The sequence below is a fragment of the Amblyomma mixtum genome, chromosome 7 (assembly GCF_055824585.1).
Source record: "Amblyomma mixtum isolate Tamu chromosome 7, ASM5582458v1, whole genome shotgun sequence".
Taxonomy (NCBI): Eukaryota; Metazoa; Arthropoda; class Arachnida; order Ixodida; family Ixodidae; genus Amblyomma; species Amblyomma mixtum.
In genome coordinates this window covers 150673825-150689865 of record NC_143018.1, presented here as the reverse complement: position 1 = coordinate 150689865, position 16041 = coordinate 150673825, and the positions used below count along the sequence as shown (strand labels likewise).

General features: G+C 50.2%; 1 protein-coding gene across 5 annotated transcripts in view; it reads right to left on the bottom strand.

The window, feature by feature from the left end:
* shf (WNT inhibitory factor 1) overlaps positions 1-16041 on the bottom strand; it is a 412546-nt gene that overhangs the window by 71733 nt on the left and 324772 nt on the right. The window lies entirely within an intron of this gene.

Sequence of the window (16041 nt, the reverse complement as noted above, 5' to 3'; positions counted from 1 at the left end):
GCTTAGACAATTCAGGAGGCTTGAGAGGAGGGCCGTCGGATGTTCCTCACCTCACGCTGGCAAGAGAAAAAAGGCCTCTTCAAGTCCTCCCATATGTGCACAAGCTATCGCACAATGTCAAAAGGGTGGCACGAGTTCGGAGTTGATGTTGTTTTTACAGCTCCTTTGAAATTGTCCCGCCTGTGCGCCATGGCCACCAGGTGCCAGGGTAAGAGAGCAAAGAAGAACAAATGCGTCACCAAACACCAAACTCAGTTTGTGCCCTGCACTGTTGGTGTGGTGTACAAGGTTCCACTCAGCTGTGGGTCTGCGTACAGGCTCAGAGAGCATGCCAATTCCATGGCCTCAAAAGGCGGCTCGAACCAGTCATTGCATTGCCTTAAATGCCAACACTGCATTGACAGGAATAAGAAGAAGAAACAGCAGTGCCGCCCTCCCCCCCGTTTTACGGTGGTTATCGGAAGAGCTTCCGATAGGCTGGCCCGGGAAATTGTGGAGGCCCTCGATATATCTATTATGGAAAGCTGCGTGAGTAAGGCATCGGCAGCCTTTCTCAAAAAAAGAACTTGATTTTCTCTGCGATCGATAACCCGCTTTTCTTTTGACACTTCACGAATTTGCACTCATGGTTTTTCGGGCAATCGGAGATAGTTTTCACATAATTTCACATAGTTATCGCATAATTTGGAAAGTGTTGGTAAAAGAGACGGAGTGGATGTTGTTTTTTCGGCCCCCGTTAAGTTATCAAGCTTTGCATGCGTGCCAACTATCATGCGTGAAACTATCCCCGATTGCCGCTTTTCTTGTTCCTGGTTTCTGGGCATTTCCGCTGAGTTCCGCTGTGACTTTGCTTGTGCCTGTCACTAATGCAATATTTGCTGTACCCATGTGCTCGCTGTTTTTTCCCACACGTGTTGGCCTGGATATTGTACGCTTGCGACCTTTCCGATTCTTAAGGCGGTGTATCGTTTCTGAGAACACAGTTGCAAGTTTGCGCTCGTGTGTGTGTGCGTGTCTCTCCCTCCCGTCTTGTTATTCTGCGCAAAAAGTTTTCCTGAATATGTCGCTACACCAACTGGCCCAGTGTTCTGCTTGCGCCAGTGGGTGGAGCGGATACACATCCAATTTCGTTAAAGCGGCGACGCAGATCCGAATGGACCCATCCTCCACAAGGACAACACTGCGGTGCGGCATGTCATGACACCGCATGCGGCGACCCCACATATTGCGCGGGTCCGCACGGGACGGAGGGACACCGTTTGACTCAGTTGAAAGAGAACGCATATACTGGCGCCGCTACGTTGCCGCCGGAGCCTTCATAAGAAGGAGCAAAGGGCCTTGTTAGTTCGCTGCCTCCGATGTCTTCGCGCTTCGGGCCTCGAAGGAGCGACTCCCAGCGGTGACGTATCGGGCCTTCCTCGTCACCCCCCTTACTCTCTTTCCCCTTCATTCGGGCCTTCCTCGTCACCCCCCCTTACTCTCTTTCCCCTTCATTCGGGCGATCCTTCTTTCCAGTCTCCCTCGCCCTCCTCTTAGCGCCTGCCGAATTCTCCGCCTACTGCCGCATTTTCTTCTCCGGCCGGTGCCACTGTCACTCTTGATGCTTGTTGGTGTGGTAAGGCTGTCACCCTTCACAGCCGCAATGAGCCCCCGACGACTCATGGCACCGTGCAGTCTCTTGTCGAGCGGGAAGATGGCGGCCCTCCGGAAAAGCGCAGCCCACTGTCGCACGGCGCTGCTCTGTAGACGGCGGGCCACGGTCTGGCCCGCGAACCGGTCACGTGGGGTCGTGGCCCGCCCAGGGCGGCCCGGCGACAGCCTCCACACGACGGACCAAAGGAGCAGGCGGGCCAACTGAAAAGCTCTCTGATCCGGCTCGTTTCATGGCGCGTTCACGCTTCGGCATACGGCGGCGAGGGCAAGCGGAAGTGGCCGCCGCGGCAGCGATTCCGCCTGAATGCCTAGTGGAAAGCCCGACCAGTCCGCGACCGATTTGGGCCGCGGCGAGAAGGAAGTTGCATTCCCACGTCAACAAACATGGCGGCGCGCTTTGAAGCAGGACCGCTCACTTCGGACTCTACTCGTCGTTGTTACTGCCTTCTTCATTGCGTTCATTGGCCATAAACGGGGCACCGATCTTTCGCTTGGTCTCACCTCATCGATAAGAAAACTTACAAATAAAAATTTTGCTTCATTTTTTATTTACAGTGACGATTCTGCCGCTTCTAGGCTTAAGAGAGGCGTAGGTTTGTTGACAGAAATGATTCCTGTCTTAACAACTAGATGCCGCCACTAGGCTGGGCTTATCGTTGTGTGTGCTGCATGCGCTGAACGATAGTCCTTCAATTGAAGGACTATGGGTGAACTAAACGTAGGATATTGAGAATTGGTGTAATGCCCCACAAAATACTCAGTTTAGCGGTGCGTAGACAGCGTCAATTTATGTTATTTTCTAACCATATCTGTGTACGCCGCAAGCTGTGCCGTGGCGGCTGCGAGGTGCGTACGAGGCAGCATTTCGGCGGCGGCGGATTTCGCTCGCTTTCATGCCCAAGTGCAAAAGGGGCATAAAGCTGTACTGAACCTAAAAAATGGCTGAGGCTTAACTTGGTCAAGCCTGGAGAATGCGAAGCATCATCGTGTCGCGTAATTTGGAGGCGCACAACCACAGCGACGGCGCGAGGTGGGCCCCCGTTTCTCCACTGTCGTGACGTCGTGTCACGTGGTGTGACGTCATGTATCACGTGATTTGGAGGCGCACAACCACAGCGATGGCGCGGGGTGGGCCCCCGTTTCTCCACTGTCGTGACGTCATCGTGTCACGTGGTGTGATGTCATGTATCACGTGATTTGGAGGCGCATAACCACGGTGAAGGGCTGAAGTGGTAGCTAAAGTAGTATGCTTTGCATAAAAGTAAAACGTAGCATCGTGCGACTACGCTGACATGTGGACAGTGCTCGCCTTGGCGCACAGAATGATAGCTGTCGTGAATCGACTGCCTGAAGTATAGTGAACTAGAGCCTGAAGAGACAAGTGTGACGTGGTTGCCAGACTTGAAGTGAGCCAGTAGGCAAAGAAGTCCGTGGTCCGCCGCCAGAAAAAAATGTTCTCGCATTCCTCGCGCGATTCGGTCCGCGGACCTCGTACACCGGAAGCTAGACCCCACGTGACCGCTAGTCCGCGGGCCCCAAGAGGTCCGTTGTCTGGATACACGGGCGCTGCTTGCGAATAGGATGACTTTCCATGTAACGGCTGTCTGCCCAATGCCGCGTGTCGAAAGAGGAGCGGAAAAGGTCAACTAGCTTCTCGCAGCGGCGCGGCTGGAAGAGGACGCTGCCAACAGACCGGTTGAAGATGTCACGCCGAAGCGGCGGGAAGGTCATGGCAGCTATGTGTCAAGGCCAAGGAGGAGTTCCACGCACTTCCCACGAAGCAGTGTGGCGGGAGGAGGGACCATTTCGCAGGTGGCGAACTAGAGCGATACGTGGTGGAGGCGGGAGACAAGGCACAGACACAGGTGGCATCGGCGGCCGAGGGAGGAACAGACGGGCGGAGTAGGGACGGGGAGGAGCTTGGTAGCAGCACGAGGACCCGTCTCGTCATTGGGTGGAGACGGTACGGAGAGTTCGACATGAAGACGGGCGCAGTCAGTCAGGGACAGGAGACCCCAGCCGACTTCGTGAGAAAAACTGGGGAGGACGACGTTACACAGAGCTTGGGCAGTTACAACTCGGGCGACGCAGAAGAGCGTTGGCGGTACGCAGCGACAGGCCGCGAAAGGGCGCCACTGTACGAAGGGAGCGACAAAGTTTCTGACTCACGACAGATACTACAGGCATCGAAAGAACTTCAGAATCAGCTTACTGTAATAGAAAAGAAAATATAAGGTGGAGAAATTTATACAGATGGATAGCGGCAATAACCTTCGAGAGGAAAAGACGAGCGCTTTCATGTGAACGCAGCTCGTCAACTGCGGCGGTTAGTTTTCCGGCTCGGCAGAGGCGAGAAATGGAGCGGCGACGAGGTGAAGGACGCCTGATGCCGGCTGAACTGAAGTGCCGACGTTTGCGGGTGGTGCAGGGACGCAAACAAAGCAAATGCATGTTGCAGGCGGGGTGCAGTGAGGGGAGCTGGCCGGAAGGGAGGCCTGTATTTCGTGCCTGAGATGCGGCGCAAGGAACGATGCGGCAGACACAACTGACGGGCGACCTCATACTTCTTGAGATCGCCAGAGAGGGTTCGGTTGGCAGTCCTGCGAACGACGCGCCAGTCGGGTGGCGAACCACAACACGCGACTTTCGTTGCTCGTCAGAGCTGTGGCAGAGGACCGTCGCGAAGGTAGTGGGACTCGGCGATGAGCAGGCTGACGCCGTCATCGGTCCCCTTCAAGGCGTGCCGGATCTCGTCTTCTTTCTCTGCCGGGCTGATGTCTTTGCGTACGCCCACGACGTCGTCCATGTAACTAGCGGAGCTTTCCTGCTGAGCGCACACGATGCTCAGCACGATGTTTGCGAGCGGCCGAATACCTCAGCAAATGGCTGCCTGCCGACTTGTGGTTCTAATTCCCGGCGGCTTCGCGTGAGTAGAACACAGCAGGACACGTTGTTGTGCGAGTTGGTTCGTGACGAAGGGAAGGTAAGTGCGCAAAAAGGACGATCACGAGAGAAGAGACAGGACGGGACGAGCGCGAACTTCCATTGATGTTTACTGGAAGTTGAGGCAGGCTAACATATTTAATCTTTTACTTCAGTGCAAGCTCAAATCGGTATGTGGCATGAATCGCAAAAGAGCGACGAAAACACGCAGGGGGGCAAATCATAGTAGGGTGCCTTCGAGAAAACGCTTTTCACTATCGTAAAGTTTGATTGACGTACGAGGGGCGTTCAATAAAGATTTCCCCTGACACACTTCTGCTTATTGCAGGATGCTGAACCTGCGCATGTGTAATGACTCAAGTCCCTATAGGTCACGTGCTAATATGCAACTCTTAACTAATAACGGTCTTCCTTTCACAGGTGCTGAAGTGGTGTGCGGTGTGATAATGGATGCAGTGGAATACAAAGCAGTCATCAAGTTCCTGTACTTGTAAGGCCGCACTCCAAGGGATATTTTCGATGAGACAAAACAAGTTTATGGGGAGGATTCCCCATCATATGGTGTAGTAAAGAACTGGCATCGTCAATTCAAATGTGGTCGGACTTTGGTGGAAACAGCTCCGATTGCAGGGCGACCTCATTCCATTATCGATGAACACACCATTCAGCAAGTAGAGGCCGCCATTTTAGAAAATCGCCGCGTAACCGCTCGAGACCTAGCCCAAAATATCAAGATTAGTGTGGGGTCTATGGAAAAAATCATTCAGAACCATCTTCGCATGCGTAAGATATCCTCTCGCTGGGTTCCACGGCTGCTCACACCTTTCCGAAAGCAGGAACGAGTCGAATGCTCCCAGGCTCTTTTGACCATGTGCCATGGAAACCAGGAGGACTTTTTCAACAGACTGATTGCACAGTATGAAAGCTGAGTCCATTTCTATGATCCGGAGACTAATGTCCAGTCGGTGCAATCGAAGCATTTGGACTCACCGCCTACAAAGAAGGCACGCGCCCAGCCCTCGGCGGGCAAGGTCATGCTCAAAGTCTTTTGGGACCAGCATGGAGTAGTCTTGATGGATTTCCTAGCAAATGGTGCCACGATTACTGGGGCATACTATGCTTCACTGCGGCGGAAATTTCGGGAGTCCATCAAAAGCAAGAGACGTGGCGTGCTCACCAAAGGTGTCTGCCTTCTGAAAGACAATGCCTCAGTTCACAACTCTCATGTTGCCCAGATGGAAGCACGCTGCTGCGGCTTTGAAATTCTACCGCATCCCCCTTATTCACCCGACCTCGCACCATCGGACTGCCTCCTCTTTCGAACAATGAAGTCATATTTGAAGAGCAAGCATTTTCCAGATGATGAGACTCTGATTTCCGAAGTCACAACATGGTTTTTGGAGCTACGTGTTGACTTCTACAAGCAAGATGTTTACAGATGCATAAAAAATGGGAGAAGTGTGTGTCCCTGGGTGGCACCTATGTACAGAAGGACTAATAAATCTGCAAAGTTTCGTTGCTCTCCGTCGAAAGGAAGTGGGTCAGGGGAAATCTTTATTGAACGACCCTCGTATCACTGATACAGTCTGCACCTCTTTTATCAATGTAATATTCTTCTACAAGTTCTCGTGCTGTTTTATCTCTGCACTTGCGCAGGATCTTCGTTTCTTTCAGTAACGGCTTGCATTTTTGAGCCAGGCAACGTTTTGGCAGGTGACGTTGACCTAGTTCCCGGATTGACCCTTTATGTTCAGCCAAGCGGATGTTGATGGAGCGGCCATTCTGCCCTACGTATATCTTCCCATATGATAGGGGAATCTGATACACCACGCCTGTCTGGCAGTCCACATAAGGGTTTTGTGTTTTACACTGCAGGCATTGCGTTTCTTCTTGGTGGAAGTTTGGCCGATTCGAGCACATAGGCGGCTAAGCTGACAGGGCGCTGAAAACACCAGGCGGACGCCGTGTTTATTGCCTACTTTCTTCAAGTTGTGAGCAGTCTTGTGGGCATAGGGGACTACGACTAGCCTGTTTGTAACATTATCCGTATCAGTCTTTGGTTCAGGGGGCGCCTTTAACCACTGAATTTAAGACTTGGTCAGGGAAGCCAGCTTCCCTCAACCTTGATATCTGCCGGTCGAAGCTATACTGCAAGGCATATGTGCAGGATTTGGCTAGGGCATCTGCAATAATTTCTACAGCAATAGCCCTGTTAACGGTTTTCGAGTGGGCGGACTCATTGGGCAAGAGTTGCTTTTTTGAGCGGGGACAGAACCACCATCAATCATGTTCATGAAGGAAGGTTAGATTAAGGTCTAAAAACTGAAAAGTATTATTGACAGGGAGTTCATGGGTGAAGGTTAAACCTGAAGCACTACATTTGAAACAATGTAAAATGTCAGCAATAGCATCGTCATACACACAATCACTCTTTTGCTTCAACAACACAAGAAAGCCGTCAACATATCTAAAGACATCGACGATGTCATCACGGTTTAGAACACCAGATAAGGTGCAGTCAGTGCTGCTTAAAAGTATGCTACTTAATTAAAACTCGTGATACGCACACTCCCGCCGCAGTGGCTCAGCGGCGCTCGGCTGCTGACTCGAAAGTACGGCCGAATTTCGATGAAGGCGAAATTCTGGAGGAGCCCTTCACTACGGTGTCCCTCGTAGCCTGAGTCGCTTTAGGACGTTAAACCCCAATAAACCAAACCTATTCACACTCCCTGTCTTTGCAGAAAGGTCTGGTTGTCGAATGTGATAAAGGTAGAATTCAAGTAATGTTCTAAAAGAGCTAAGAAGCTGTCAACCGAGATGCCTGATGTGTTTTGAAAGCCTACTGTACCGTTCGCTTCAATACAGCTGCGCACAGACTCGAAAAGAGGCTGATGTAGTATAGTGTAGATTAAGTCCTCTACATCCACTGAGAACCCAAACCCAATGGTCTCATTGGTCCGTAGGAGCGAAATAATTTCTTTGGAGTTCTTTGTGGCAAAAGGGTCCTCAATTTTTAACATGTTTAGGTGCTTATGTGGGAATAAACTGATTTCGTGTTGCCACGTACCTCTTTCGCTTACAATTGCTCTGAAGGGCACTGCGGTCTTATGCGTCTTAGCAGCAGAGAACACTGACAGACCGTCTTTGCTACTGCTGCTGATAGCGCGTGGCAACTTATCGAGATGAAGACTTTCACATAATGCGATTGTTTTTTTTTCTTTACACCTGTAGTGCTTGCAGTCACTCGTTTGAAGTTCCTGAACACAGCCGTTGTTGCTTTTTCGCCAAAAAGTACCGAAGGCAAAACGACCAAGCCACCTTCTTTATCAGCTTCGACAAGTTGGAGATCGTTACTTCTAAAGAAGGCGTAGACGCTGTCTGTTGGGTCTTTTTTAGAAGCAGTCTTGTTCGCTGACCTTGCATAGGTATCCATTGATGGGGTTCTACAGTCGGTTCCAAGCTGAATTTGGGACCTTTCTGCTGCAGTGAGGCCACCTTCTCCGAAACTTCGGCTCCTCCGAGGCACACCAGGTTGTTCCGCTGTCTCTTGTTCTTCTTGAGGCGAGGAAGCACTTGGTTGAGTGTATGCCTCCACCAGTATTCCGTAGTCTGGCAAAAGGGTCCTCATTGGGCAAGAGTTGCTTTTTTGAGCGGGGAGAGAACCACCATCAAACATGTTCATGAAGGAAGGTTAGATTAAGGTCTAAAAACTGCAAAGTATTATTGTCATGGGTGAAGGTTGCGCCGGCTCACGCGTTCACCACAACTCGTGGCGCCACAGTGCCGAACGAAAGACGATATTCACGAGTGTGTTCACCATTTCACCGTACGTCGCGAGCACAGTGGGTACAGGGTACACCAACCTTTCTGCGTCGCGGGAGAAGCAGAGCATTCGAAGCATATCTCGAAACATCCGAACCTGATTCTGAGCGTAGGATCTTGCACATGCGCTTGGCATGACCAACTGAAGGAGGCCAAACAAGGCATTAATATCGTCTGGGATGAAGCCTTTCTTCAGATAGGATCCCAAGAGTCTTGCACGGCAGGAGGTACTTACAATACCTGGAATGAGAGCTGGTTCTTGGCAAACTGTAGCGTAAACACCGAAGAGCTCGATGTAGAAGAAATGTATTTCAGCAGGATACGTTGTTGGGCGAGTGGGTTCGTGACGAAGGGAAGGTAAGTGCGCAAAAAGAACGATCACGAGAGAAGAGACAGGACGGTACGAGCGCAAACTTCGACTGATGTTTGTTGGAAGTTGAGGCAGGCTTACATATTTAATCTTTCTCTTCAGTACAGGCTCAAATCGGTATGTGACATGAATCGAACAACAGCACAAAATAAATAAATAAATTAAAATCCCCTCTGTCCCTTGGTTTCTGTGGCTGTTGGCTTTACTCATATTTATAACGAGCCCCTCATTCCCCTTCCCTTGTTTGCTTAATTGCTTAGCGAGGGCCTCGGTTCTGGCAGCCTTGACTCCATAGGAAGCATAAGATTGTTCTCACACAGCTTCCACCCTTCCCGTTCGAGAGAGAGAAAAACTTTATTATGGCAAGTGTGTTTAGACCCCCCTTGGGTCCCTGGACCACCACACGGTCCCACTCTACGTCGGAACGTTCATGTGGTGTTTGTCCATGACGTCGGCACCCCGAAGCACCGCAGCAAGCTGCGATGGCGGGTCCGGAGACGAGAGCACGACCTCCCAGTCTTCCCAACTTGATAACGCGGGCTGTCCCTGCGGGGGAGGATCAGCAGGGCAGCCGAAAAGGATGTGGGAGAGTGTGGCGTGAGGGTCGCCGCACAGGGTGCATGCAGGGGAGGTGCCACAGTAGTGGGATAGCAGCTGAGGGGATGAGAGAGAGCGGGTCTGGAGGCGTCTCCAGAGGATCTGTTGGGAATGGGTAAGGGAGGGGTGTGGAGGAGGGTAAGTCCGACGGTCCAAGCGGGGCATTTGCGTGAGCTCTGCAAAGGTGTGCGCCCGTTCTCTCGAGAAACCTGGATCGAGGCCGTCCTGAGCCCGGCAAATCAAACCTCGGGCCAATTTATCGGCAGCCTCGTTTCCTGGATTCCCAGAGTGAGCCGGCACCCACTGGAGCTCTACCCTGCGTGAATCCTGCCTCTCGCGAAGTTGAACAGAGCCGTTTTGTAATCGCTAAAGATGTAGTTTGCATTGGAATGTACAAGGCTAGGGCGATGGCGGTTTCCTCTGCCTCCTCAGGCGTACAGCCCGAGGGAAGGCGGTGTGTGAGGGGCTGTGCTAGGGCTGGATTGTAACCGACAGCTACAGCTTCATGAGTTGTGCACGCGGCGTCTACCCAAATGGCGTCCTGGGCTTGTCCATAATACTTGTGTAGGCCCTCAGCGCGAGCCATGCGGCGAGGGATGTGGTACTGGGGATGAACGTTCCGGGGAAGGGGTTTCACAACGAGGGGGGTATGAATGTGTCGAGGAATAGCTATAAGGGATGTCTGATTAGCGGGAATGTTGATGCGAAGGGAAGCGAGGATATGCCTGCCAATTGCGCTCGCGGCAAGTCTCAGATACTTAGTCTGGAGGTGCGCGTCTACTAGTTCCTGAATGGTGCTATGCATATAGTTCAAGGAGCTTGGCTGTGCTAGTGCTGCGGGGTAAGTTTAAGGCTGCCTTGGTTGCTAGACGAATCATGGCGTTCACTCGCTCTGTTTCCATGCGGTTGAGCTTAAGATATGGGGTGGCGTATAAAATGCGGCTAAGTGTAAAAGCATGCACTACTTTCATGCTGTCCGCTTCGTCTAAACCTTTGTGCAGGGAGGATACGCGGCGTAGAAGTTGCAACACAGATTGCGTGGAGGACTTGAGTGTTTTATGGGTATGATCGTTGCGTCCTGAATCCTGCAAGTAAAGGCCAAGGATACGGAGGGTGGGGGTGACGGGGATAGGGGTTCCTTGTAAAGCGATTTGAATGGGCGAGTTAGCGGCAGATTTCGGTCTTATGAGGAGAAGTGCGGATTTAGAGGGGGAGCATTCGAGCCCAATAGATGACGCATGAGCAGAGATGGTGTCAGCTGCTAATTGAAGAGTTTCCTCAATTTCTCCATCAGATCCATGAGTGCTCCATGCGGTAATATCATCAGCGTACAAGGTATGCCTTAGGTGTGGGATGAGAGCGAGTTTATGAGCTAGGAGGATGAAAGCAATATTAAAGAGAAGAGGGGAGAGGACCGCGCCTTGGGGGGTTCCAAGTTCGCCGAGTGTATAAGGTGGTGTGCTCAGCTCTGCTATGTGCAGGGAGGCAGTGCGGCCCGAGAGAAAGGCGCGAACGTAGTTGTAGGTATTTGAGCCTACCTGTAGTGCCTGCAGTTCTCGCAAAATGGCATCGTGCCGAATCCTGTCAAATGCCTTTGTGAGGTCAACCGCCAGAATAGCTGTAGTGAGGTGGGGGATCGTGTCATCAAGCACGTCATGTGTAATGTGTAATTTCCCGTTCGATGACGTTCTACGTCACATCAGCGGTAACTCAGGACGTGCTACGTCCGCCGCTTAAGAACGTGGGTGGCGCTGATGAACACTCTTCCCAACGGAACAGGCTACTCTGAACCACTTAGCTTCTAGAACCGATATAGTCATTAAACCTGCAGACAAAGGAGGTAGCATAGTTATCCTGCCAGCCGAAAAATACAAAAAAGAAGCTTTTAGGCAACTTAACAACCCTTGTCATTATAGGAAATTAGATTCAGATCCCACTTCAGAGTTCTGCAAATTGATTCTGAACAAACTGGCAAACTTACTATCAAGAGAACTAATCACGCAGTCCGATTACCACTTCTTAAATCCGCTAAACAAACAGGCAGGACGCTTTTACCTACTTCCCAAAATCCATAAGGTTTCCGCAGAAGACTTGTTTACCGCAGATATCCCCGGCAGACCTATCGTTTCAAACAATAACACGCCCACAGAGAACTTATCAATTTTCCTGAACAACTATCTTGCAGATATTCCCACCCACCTCCCTTCCTTTGTCGAGGATACACCGCACTTTTTCCGCATAATAGAGTCTCTGAATGACGCTTCCATTATCCCAGCAGATAGCATACTTGTCACACTTGACGTCGCCGCTTTGTACAAAAATATTCCCATTAATGAAGGTATCGACGCACTCTTAAAAATTCTAACTCAAAGTCCTCACCCGCACGAAACTGAAGTGTATCTCACGCTACTTGAATTGGTACTAACACTCAACTACTTTGAATTCAATTCTTCTTACTACCTTCAAGTATTTGGAACAAGCATGGGCACTCCCTTCGCACCAACCTACGCGAACATTTTTATGGGGCTACTAGAATCTAAACTTCTAAATTCATTTCTAAAAAAACCACTCATATACCTGCGGTACATAGACGATATTTTCATGATATGGGAGCATGGGGCTGAGACCCTGAAGGCATTCGTCACACATTTCAATTCATTCCACTCCAGCATTAAATTCACCTTCAACTCCTCGAAAACGCAAGTCAATTTCCTTGACACCACTGTCCATTTAGAAAATAGCAAGCTCAAAACCACACTTTACAGGAAGCCTACTGACCGACAACAATACTTAGATTTCACTAGCCATCATCCAAGACACTGCAAACAAGGTATATTCGTAGGACAGGCAACGAGACTAAGAAGAATATGTAGCGACGACGATGACTACCTGAAACACCTCCACTCGCTAAAAAACACACTAATCACCAGAAACCATCCACAGACAACCCTTAATAATGCGTTCCAACGAGCAACCACTTTGAAACGAGATGTAGTTCTTAAAAAATGAACAAAAGCTAACAGTCAACGACCTCCTGCACTTATAACGAAATACTCAAACGCGCTTCCAAACATAAACAATATCCTGCGGAAATACCACCCCATTTTAACTGGTAACGACCGTCTCAAGAAAATATTTCCCGACGCACCAAGGGTAACATACAGACGCAACACAAACCTGAGGGACATCCTGGTGCATGCTAGGCTCGGTAAGAAACCACCACCGACAGTAACTTCATGCTCTCGACCCAGATGCAAGACATGCAAACATTTACAAAGGGACACTACGGTTAAAAGCATGGCAAGCGATTTCAGTTTCGATATAAAGACCAGTTTTGACTGCACATCGTCCAATATTATCTACATGCTCCAGTGCTCCTACTGCCAGAAACAATATATCGGAGAAACCGGACAAACAATGAGTGCCAGATTAAACGGGCACCGGGCTGACACAACACGGAATGAACAGAAGGCAGTGTCGACCCATTTTAATCAACGCCATCACAAATTCGACGAACTCAAATTGTTCATTCTTCAGTCAGGCTTCAAATCGACTAGGGACAAAAAATACAGAGAAGCATTCCTAATCCACAAATTTAAAACACTGCAACCAACAGGGATCAACATGTCCAGAGGAAACCTGGAATCTCTCAGGTACATTCCAGGGTCAGCATAATTTTAAATTAACAAATGTCTAGCACGTGGTCAGACTATTTCCTAGAACCTCACATAAGTATATGGTCGCTCCTTGCACCCTTCCCAAGTCATATCTTCCACCCCATTTCCGGCCTTGTCACCCTCTTCCTTTGTTCACCTTTTTTTTTTTTTCTCCTAATCCCCTGCTACCAGTTCTCGGAAACCATGACACTCCTGTTAACCCCTCCGCCCCCACTTTTTGGCTTTCTCTGAACACGAGCCATTTCCCCCCCCCCCCCCCCCCTGCCTTGTCCTTCCTTGGAAATGCCCCCCTTCCTTTCTCATTCCAGTGCCAGCCCCCCCCCCCCTTTTCCTTTTTTTTTCCCTTGTTCTCATTTCCCTGTACCACGCTGACTAATCCTTTTATCTGAGTTCCCGTCGCAGCCCCTTCAAAGCCTTTTGTTCATTGCATACCCCCCGGATATAGGTTGTTGGACTATTGCAGCCTAGCGAATGATGATTCACCTCCCTCCCCTTCCTGACACGCATCCCCTCCCACACCACTTTCCTTCCCCACCCCCGGGGCCTTCCTCCTCGGAGCGAAGGCCCTATATAATCCCTGCCGATGATGAACGCTTTGCCCAGACGAAGACAAGTCCCCTTGTCGAAACGTTGGCTCTAGCAACCTGAGGTTTTCCCCTCCCTTGTTCATTTTGTGATCGCCAAGGACCATCTACCGCACCCTCTCTCTACCATGCTCTTAAGGTTAGGTTATTTGTAAACATAAATACCCCCCACAGCCGTCGCCGTAGCTCAGCGGTAGAGCACCGGACGCGTAATTCGGAGGTCGTGGGTTCGGATCCCACCCGCGGGATGTGGTTGTTTTTTCTTCTGCTTTTCTAATCAATTAGATTTTTGCGATAACATATTCAGTAATATTCTAAATCGAACAAGAGCACAAAATAAATAAATAAATTAAAATCCCCTCTGTCCCTTGGTTTCTGTCGCTGTTGGCTTCACTCATGAATCGCAAAAGAGCGACGAAAACACGCAGGGGGCGAATCATGGTATGGTGCCTTCGAGAAAACGCTTTTCACTACCGTAAAGTTTGATTGACGTATCACTGATACAGTCTGCACCTCTTTTATCAATGTATTAGGCTTCTACAAGTTCTTGTGCTGTTTTATCTCTGCACTTGCGCAGGATCTTCGTTTCTTTCGGTAACGGCTAGCCAGGCAATGTTTTGGCGGGTGTCGTAGATCTGGTTCCCGAATTGACCCTTTATGTTCAGGAGCGGCCAGTCTGCCCTACGTATATCTTACCACATGATAATGGAATCTGATACACCACGGCTGTCTGGCAGTCCACATAAGGGTTTTTGTGTTTTACACTGCAGGCATTGCGCTTCTTGGTGGAGGTTTGGCCGACTCGAGCACATAGGCGGCTGAGCTTACAGGGCGCTGAAAACACCAACCGCACGCCGTGTTTATTCCCTACTTTGTTGAAGTTGTGAGCAGTCTTGTGGGCATAGGGGACTACGACTAGCCTGCTTGTAACAGTTTGCGTTCGTGCCGTCCTGTCTCTTCTCTCGTGATCGTCCTTTCTGCGCCCTTACCTTCCCTGCGTAAGTGGAATGCCGCGCGCTGTTCAGCGTCGTCCCGTCTGTTGTGCCGGCTCACGCGTTCATCACGACCCGTAGCGCCACGGTGTCGAACGAAAGACGACATTTACGAGCGTATACTGTGTGCTCATTTCACGCCTCCTTTTTTTTTTCAATAAACGCTGCGTGTTTATGCTCATTCCGTGCTCACTTGTTCCTTTGCGTTGCAATGTAGAAACGATGTATCGTTGTACCACCCCTGTCTTGCCCTCCAAAAGGCAGCTGGCAGTACTGAATAAATAACTAATAATAATAATAACAGGCCGACAGCCGATTCTCGACATCTCGGTCGCTGCTGCCACTCAGGGCAGGTGGCTCAGGGTGACGTCAGAGGTGAGGATCGGGGCACCGCCACCAAGTGGGGTTTAATGACGGCGACCAACACAGGGCGCAGCAGAACACATGAAGGAAGCCAACAGCAAGCGAAACTAAGGAACAGACGTGTTTCTAGTTTTTATTACTCTTTAAGGTAGTTGATCAATGGGAAATTAACAGCGCAATCACTTTACGCTCAATCGTTGAAGTAAAAGAAGAAACAAGAGCGCAGAATACCGGTTGACAGTGCACGGAAGGTGAAACGAGCGAAATCCGAATGCAGGACGAGACAAAGGAGGCGCACACACGACGTCGCCGGACTCAGAACAAAATGATGGAAAGACGGTCACAAGAACTGGCCCTGTTTTTCGGCGATAAAAGCTGAAGGATCGCTGATCACACTAGCGACGTGAAACAGAGGGGGGAACAGTGGCGGCAGTGCAAGGCTGAGTTGCTTCGGTGCTCTCAAAGCGGAAAGCTGGGCTAGTTGGTGTGTCATAGTTAATTAAAAGACTAGCGCATAAAACTGGGACAAACACAGAGCGCTCGTCCTGTCTCTTTCTCTTTGTCCCAGTTTTATGCGCTAGTCTTTTAATTAACTAACTGCTTCGGTGCTGCCTCAGACGCCCTCCGGCCAATCACGTAGTGGGTTTTACAAGCTCCTGTTTCCCGCCAGAGATTTGGGCGCACGTCTTGTAAGGACTTGCCCTCCGCCGGACTTTGCTGCGTCACATGCGGCCATTCAATCACAATCAGCTGTAAGTCCAGCAGTGTTGTGCAGAAGAACTGAGGATTATGCGAGTTGATTGTGATCCATCGTAAAAAGCAGTGTTGTGTGTGTGTTCCTCCTCTGCCTTGTCTGTTTTAAACTTGTCCTGTGCAAGAAACCACGTGCCGGCAGTTGGAACCCAACCCACGACCTCGGTGTATCGGTGCCCGACCAACTGACCTATGGTGGCGGCTGTCCAGTCTTCTGCTTTCGCGGGTATATATTCTCGAAATAGCAAAATCATGTAGAAGTCTGAGAAATTTCAAACGCAGAATAC